Below are 7,768 nucleotides of genomic sequence, written 5' to 3'. Positions count from 1 at the left end.
GTGCTGCAACATTCCAAGTTTGGGAGTAAGTTTAATGCTTATGAAAGGAGAGGGGGGTAGGGTGTCAGGGGCTGGAAGCAGCAGCAGCAGCAGCATGGTCCAAGGACAGGAGACCAAACTGGGAGTCAGGAATCATAAGTTCTGTTCCCAGGTCTGCAACTGACCCACTGTCTGATCTTGGACAAGCCCTTTCACCTCTTTGTGCCTCCGTTTCCCCCATTGTGAAGCATGGCAAATGGCTATGCACTGAGAGATCTATGGAGGAAGAGTGGTATATACAAAAGAGTTCAGTAGGGTTATTTACAGGGCTGGTTTGATCCAGGCACACAGAGCATGCATTGTGCTACAGTTCTGCCAACAAATCACTCCAATACTGGCCCAAAGACACATCCTGCTAGTCAAGTCCTGAGCTCTCCCCCAGGTCTGCCGATGGTCTCACCCTTCTTCAGGGCCTACCTTACTAATCCTGGGCTTTTCTACAGCAAAGGCTGCCAGCTGATGAATTACACCAAGTCTACTGTGGTTCTGCTGCGAGGTGCACAGAGAGGGACGGGCACAAGCTCAGACCCTTCACTTGCATCTTCATTCAGGACACCGTAATGAACCAATGCACAACAACTCAGCTCTGAGCACTCACTCCTGCCTCCTTGGTGATTGTCTAGACAGAGACGTTCCAAGAAGCAGAAGGGCTGACAGGAGTCAGATGTATGAACCAGGGACTGTGTGCACTCGTTGGGGGGGGGTGGGGAGGTTACCACAGCTCCTCTACAAAGTGAAGGCAGTAGGGGAGGAGTAAGGCAGATCAGGCAGGGTATAAAACATTTCCTGATAAGTACCCCGGGTTGGGGAGTGGTATTCTGGTTCAGACTGGATTCTTCAGAGACCAAACAAAAAGAACTTTTGGGATAATTAACTCACATTTAAACTGACTCAGGGCCTTCCTTCTGCTTCATGATCTAAAAAGTGATACGAACTTGTAATCACAGGAAAAAACCCAGTTTCAGGGTTTGAAAGGACTAGCATCTTCCAGAGCCCAGTGTTGGGGTTGGCGGGGGGGAGGGGGTGACCACTGGTCAGCTTTTTATCACACATCTTTTGTTGCTTTAGATCCTCTCTCTGTAATGCTTTTGTCTTAAGAATAAAGGTGCTTGCTTAGCAGGAGCTATGCAGTGACTTGTCACTATTGTCAATACACTGGTCATAGCTCTTGGAGAAAGCAAACCACAGACACTTGCCTTTGAGGCAGCCCCAGCAAGCCAGTCTATCACAGTGTAGATCAGGGAGCTGTGCAGCCTTAGAAACCCTGGTCAAAAGGGAGCGAGATGCAGGTCTCCACCCAGGAGAGGTGATGGCTGGGAGCTGGAAATCTTTCCTGGGTGCCTTCTAGGGACCATGGAGGGGTGGGAGGGGGGAGAAAATAAAATGTGTATTTGCAAATATGCAAGCAGCATGGCAGCCTTTGTACTAGAAGCATCTGATGCAACCGGGTCTGCTAAGCAAAAGTCTGCTGCTGCTCTGGGACTGGCTCTTCTCTACCAGGGAGAACTGAATGAACGGGTGTGTCAGAGCTGCAGGAGATGGGCCTGGGGACCTCCACTATTAATATGACAGTAGCACTCAGAGAGCCCCAAACAAGATGGGTCCCCACTGTGCCAGGGGCTGTATAAACACATAGGACAACCTGGTCACTGCACCACTCTGGTCTAAGGAGAGGAAAGGGATACAATATATGGGGGAGGAGGAGTGAAATTTACCCCTATACGGAGAGCTCACACAGTCTTGGGCACCACTTGTCTCTAGTTCAGGTGTGGGCAAACTTTCTGGCCCGTGGGCCACATCTGGGTGGGGAAATTGCATGGAGGGCTAGGGCAGGGGGTTGGGGTGCAGGAGGGAGTGTGGGAAGGAGTGCAGTGTGCAGGAAGGGGCTTAGGGTAAGGGGTTGGGGTGTGGGAGGGAGTGTGGGAAGGAGTGCAGTGTGCAGGAAGGGGCTTAGGGGAAGGGGTTAGGGTGCGGGAGGGAGTGTGGGAAGGAGTGCAGTGTGCAGGAAGGGGCTTAGGGGAAGGGGTTGGGGTGCGGGAGGGAGTGTGGGAAGGGGCTTAGTGTAAGGGGTTGGGGTGCGGGAGGGAGTGTGGGAAGGAGTGCAGTGTGCAGGAAGGGGCTTAGGGGAAGGGGTTGGGGTGCGGGAGGGAGTGTGGGAAGGAGTGCAGTGTGCAGGAAGGGGCTTAGGGGAAGGGGTTGGGGTGCGGGAGGGAGTGTGGGAAGGGGCTTAGTGTAAGGGGTTGGGGTGCGGGAGGGAGTGTGGGAAGGAGTGCAGTGTGCAGGAAGGGGCTTAGGGTAAGGGGTTGGGGTGCGGGAGGGAGTGTGGAAAGGAGTGCAGTGTGCAGGAAGGGGCTTAGGGGAAGGGGTTGGGGTGCGGGAGGGAGTGTGGGAAGGAGTGCAGTGTGCAGGAAGGGGCTTAGGGTAAGGGGTTGGGGTGCGGGAGGGAGTGTGGGAAGGAGTGCAGTGTGCAGGAAGGGGCTTAGGGTAAGGGGTTGGGGTGCGGGAGGGAGTGTGGGAAGGAGTGCAGTGTGCAGGAAGGGGCTTAGGGTAAGGGGTTGGGGTGCAGGAGGGGTTTGGGCTCCAGCCTGGCATCACTTACCTGGGGCGGCTCTGGGGTGGTAGTGGTGCGCAATGGGGCCGGGGGCTCTACGTGTCGCCCTTGCCTGTGGGTACCTCCCCCAAAGCTCCTGTTGGCCGTGGTTCCCCATTCCTGGCCAATGGGAGCTGCGGTGGGTGGTGCCTGGAGGCAAGGGTAGTGCACAGAGCCCTCTCCCCCACCCCGCAAACCAGGAACTGCAGGGACATGGTGCTGGCCGCTTCCCAGAGCGGCACGGGGCCTGTGGTGCCACGGGGGTGGCAATCCCGTGGGCCAGATCCAAAGCCCTGAGGGGCCGGATCTGGCCTGCAGGCCATAATTTGGCCACCCCTGGTCTAGTTTCAGCCCTGAAAATACAGCTGAAGTGGAATTTAGGTGGTGCTAGGCCTTACAGGCAGGCTGTCTGCACAGGGCTGCATTTCACACAGCGATCAGGGAGCTAGACGATGTACCTTGTTAGCTCCAGCTATTTTCTCCCTCCCAGTCCGATCCTGCTGACAGGCACCTGAAGTAGCCCCAATGAACACACCTGTGTAGAGTTCCTTTCATGCAGGAGCAGGGCCTATATTTGTTGTTGCACTGGGGGGTAGTTGAGAGTCGCCCTCGGCAGCTCTAGAGTCCTTTTCTAGTCACAAAACTGAGCCTCCAGCCCCTGCCCCAGCAAGCAGCAGCCACTACCAGCTCCCTGGGCTACCAACTCTCACTGCACCCTGAGGGGTGGAGTTTCCCTTTGAGGGCAGAGATGTGTGGCTTGCTAGATGGAGATCATCACGTTCTAACTGCACCTGCAGGTTTCCCCAGAGGGAAGCATCACTTCAATATTTTCATACCCGTATTAATGAAAGGGCGGGGGCGGGCGGGCGGGCGGGCGGGGGGGGGGGGGAGAAGAGCTGGTGTTTGAGCATCACAGCTGCAGCTCAGAGTGGTAGCCATGTTAGTCACAAGTACTCCGTTCTTTTAGCTGCAGCTCAGTGGGTGGAAAGTAATTTGCACCTTGCTGACTCCATAGACAGGCTTCCTTTTGTGTCCTTCCCACTTAGCTCAGCTGGCCAGTCCCTTTTATTTGGGGAAATAGATTGGGAAATGAAAATGCAGTTATTAGGCAGAGTCCTTTGTGGATCCACAGTATCCTACAGCCAACAGGCCTGAGCACGTCACAGACACTAATGAAGGCTGTCACCTCCCTCGGAGACTAGTATCCTTCCTGTTATACGGATGAGCAGGTTAAGGCAAAGCAAGGTTCAGGGACTTGTAAACTGAGCGGTAGAGTCAAGCATAAATGAGTCCCAATAACCTGCTGCACCTCCAGGTGTAACTGTCTCTACCCTGTATGAGAATGAACAGGGTTTTCAAAGCTGCAGAAGGATGGACAGATGAATCAGCACAAATGTAAGACACACTGAAAGCCTCTTAGCCTGTTGTAAGACACACTGAAAGCCTATTTTCACATACCACACAAGCTTTTATTTCAATGGGTCTTGCCAGAGATGGGGCCAACTCAGTACCAAACATCAGGGCGAAGTTCAGATTCAGATATGCAAAAGGGGACTTTGTCCTGAGATCTTATTCTTACAGGGAAAAAGAGTCAAGTTCTCACACCAAAGTTCAAATGTACTACGGACCCCAATGGTGCATTGGTTAAATCAGCCAGGGAATACACAAAAGTTGCTCCTGAACAAGAAGGAAGAGAGTTTCAAGTTCAAGAATTCAATGAATTCTACTCGGCAACAGCGCTTGGAGAAAAGGAATTGGAGAAACCATCAGCATCTCCCAGACAGAGCTCTACTTTAGATCTTTAAGAGGAGAAATTACTTGTAAAGATAAAGATAAAATCACACTCCATTAGAGAGAGTATTGTAGTTGGAAAAGACTCATCACAGACATCTCAGCTGCAGTCAGTTACATTCTAATGTCCTGCTGCTCCAGTCTGTCCTCTGGCAGGATTCTCAATGCAATGGGTGTTTTGCCTGGGTCAGAACTACCTGATCAGGCTTTTGAGTCTAAAAAGAAAGTCCATTGGAGTCTTCCCATAGATGTCAATAGGCTTTAGATGAGGCCCTAAATGATGCAAATATACCATATCCCTCCCCCAGCACCGAGATGGCTGATGCATGCGCACAATGCTGGAGGCATAAAGCGGTTATAAATTATTAATTGGACTAACCTTCCCAGTCCAATATGCTATCTTCACAATGCATTAATTCAGTGTATTCACAGTGCCTTCATCCTGTAGAGGGTTCTATATTTGCAAGTACCCAGGACAGAATAGTCACACAGCCCTTTATTTTCCCCCTCTTCCTTGCCCTTGGCAAACATTCATTAACCCTCACAGCACACAGGTGAGGTAGGCAGGTAAGTTGGGGTCTCCCTAAGGCAGAAAGGTTAAATGATTTGCCCAAGGCAGAGAGGGAGTCAATGTCAGAGCTGGGCTTAGAATTCAGGATTCCAGTCTTAGCCTTCCATGAAGAGAGGTGTTGTCTAAGACAGTGGTTCTCAGACAGGGCTCTGGGACCCGGGGGGGGTGGGGTGGGGGGAGGCGCTATGAGCAGGTTTCTGGGGGGTCCACCAAAATAAACGAGAACAGGACCAATGTTAGACTCACTGGGGCCCAGGACAGAAAGCAGAATCCCAAGCCCCTGAAGCCAAAGCTGGAGCCCTTCCTCCCCAGGCCAAAGCCAAAGCAACGTAGCTTCGCGGGGCCCCCTTGTGGAGCGAGGCCCTGGGCAACTGCTCTGCTTGCTATCCCATAATGCCAGCCCTGGCTTTTAAATCAGCAGAACAACAGTTGTGGCAGAGGTGGGCCCTGGAATATTTATAGCATGTTGGCGGGGTTTCAGAAGGAAAAAAGTTGAGAACCCCTGCTCTAAGAGATGTTCAGGTTCCAGGCTTCCGAAACACAGAAAGCACCAGAAACCCCCCACCGTTTCTCAAGCACCTGGTCCAAGTCCCCTGAACCACCCCAGAACAGTCGAATCCAAGTCATTGACCACACAGCAGTTCAGCTCATGGCCCAGGCATAGCCTTCCGGGAGCATGAAGAGGCCGGGTACTATACAAGGTAATGCTAAGCTGTGTACAGTGCAGTTCTTCCAGGCCCCTTACTCCAGAGGACAGGCAACAGGGTGATGGATTCATGCATCTTCTGTTTGGATGCAACAAAGTATCTTCCCGTGGTATCTTCAGCACTAAATGAAATTATAAACAAGCTGAGAGTCCTGGTGGGCATTGGTGCATGAGAAGGTACAAGTCTTCTCCAGCAGCTGTGCTGCATCCAAGAGGAAACTCACTCCCCGGGATCATGAAATAAAATTTTTCCTCCATACCATGGGCCAGACGGTCCCATTCAAGTAAAAGGGACTGTTGCTAAAAACTGAATGGGACCAGGGTTCGTCAGCCTTCTTTTGGCTGGGTCTATGCACAGAGAGCCCTGGTTTAACTGAAAGGTTATTTTAACACAGATTTAGGCACACTGGTGGCACTGGGTGAGTGGATGCTCTTAAATCAGTTTAAAACTATAGCTAGTCAAACAAAAGAAACTCTGGTGAAACAGGTTTCCCCATCAGAAAACCAGTTTGACGTGCTTCATTTCAGACCTAGTGAAAGCACTTCATTTTTCCTTTATAACTAAGTCAAAACAAAGAATTGCAGGAAAGTCATTCCCATATTTCCAAAATGAAGTTTTCCAGATGTTTTATTCCATGGGAAGTTTCCACTTGGTGTCTCAACTGGGAGAAGAGAGCATTCCAGGATGCCTGAATTTCCCACAGAATGGAATTCGCAAGTGTCAACCAGCTCTAGCTTAGGTTTGGCTTCTGTTGAAGAATTTTACAGGGACCAGCTAAGCTAATAGAATCAGTTTTAAACAGGTGTTCACATAGGTTTAAAATCAGTTTAACAATTGTTTTTGCTTAAGTTAAACTGGTGCAAAGCTTCTGTGTTTTGACCAGCCCTGGTCTCTTTTTTTTAAAAAAAGAGAAAGAATTTTTTTCTTAAACTTCTTAAAAAAAAGACAAAGTTGCTCTTGAACAGAGCTGCAAATTAATAGATAGCTCTTACCCAGTGCTTTTCACCTACAGCTCTCCCCGGGGTTAATCAAAGTTGGAGAGTATCCTTACCCTCCTTTTACAGATGGGGAAACGGGTTCAGAAATATTTTTTTGCCCCACCTCACACACCAAGTCAGTGGCAGAGCCAAGAATAGACTTGGCGCCTTCTGACTCCCAATCCAGTGCCCTTTCCACTAGACCTCACTACCTCAAATCCACTTTACCAGCCTTATTTTCCAGAAGTTATGATTTGACTCAGTCAAATCCCCACATATTCCTCAATACTTATGTACTGATAGCCAGTAAAGGCCAACTATGAACCCCCAAATCAGCATTACAGCAGCTTCACTAGTTCCTCCAGCAATCTCATCTCTTGCTCTTTACTACTTGCATTTTTAGTCATTCATTTCTGCTTTATATGGAGTCTGGAGCAAAGTGAGATCCTGCAAAGTCACTTAAACAAGAACCAGGAACCAGCAAACCCACAAAAGTTATTTCTGCCAAGGCAATTTCCCCATGCATTAGGATGTTCCTAGTTTCTATGGTGCTGAGCACTGAGGGAATCTCTCTCCCCTTCTACAAGTACCGGAGTGTGTGTGTATGTTGCTTTGGCAACTTAAATGCAGACTCAAGCCAGCTCTGTTGCATCAGTGTAAACATGTCTCTCTGCACGGTAGGGCCACATCCTGCAGCCCTGGCTCAGGCAAACCTCCCACTGAAGCCATATTTGAGATTTATCCCTCCTGGTGAAATTCACCCCTTTGTACCACACCGGGGTGTGTGCCACTTCTGCTCTATTTCAAGAGCCAGTTAAGTCAGTCTACCGATGGGCTCGATCCCGCCCTCCTTGCAGTTACTCCCATCGATTCAGTGGTGCACCTTCAGGCCAGATGTGCCTACAGGATGAGGGTAAGCCCTCTGCTGGCCACAGTGCTCAGCACTTGGCAGAACCAAAGTCCTAAACCCACTTCAGCCCTCAAGAGAATTAATTGGTGCATCATCCTGAAGGGACTGGGAAGGATTAAACAGGGGATGGAGGCCGAGTCATATGTTGTAACAGTAACACCCTGGCTTGTGCCACTCCAAACG

This window comes from Eretmochelys imbricata, chromosome 14 (genome assembly GCF_965152235.1).
Source record: "Eretmochelys imbricata isolate rEreImb1 chromosome 14, rEreImb1.hap1, whole genome shotgun sequence".
NCBI lineage: Eukaryota > Metazoa > Chordata > Testudines > Cheloniidae > Eretmochelys > Eretmochelys imbricata.
The sequence above is the reverse complement of the archived record's forward strand: the minus strand, read 5'-3'. Positions refer to the sequence as shown.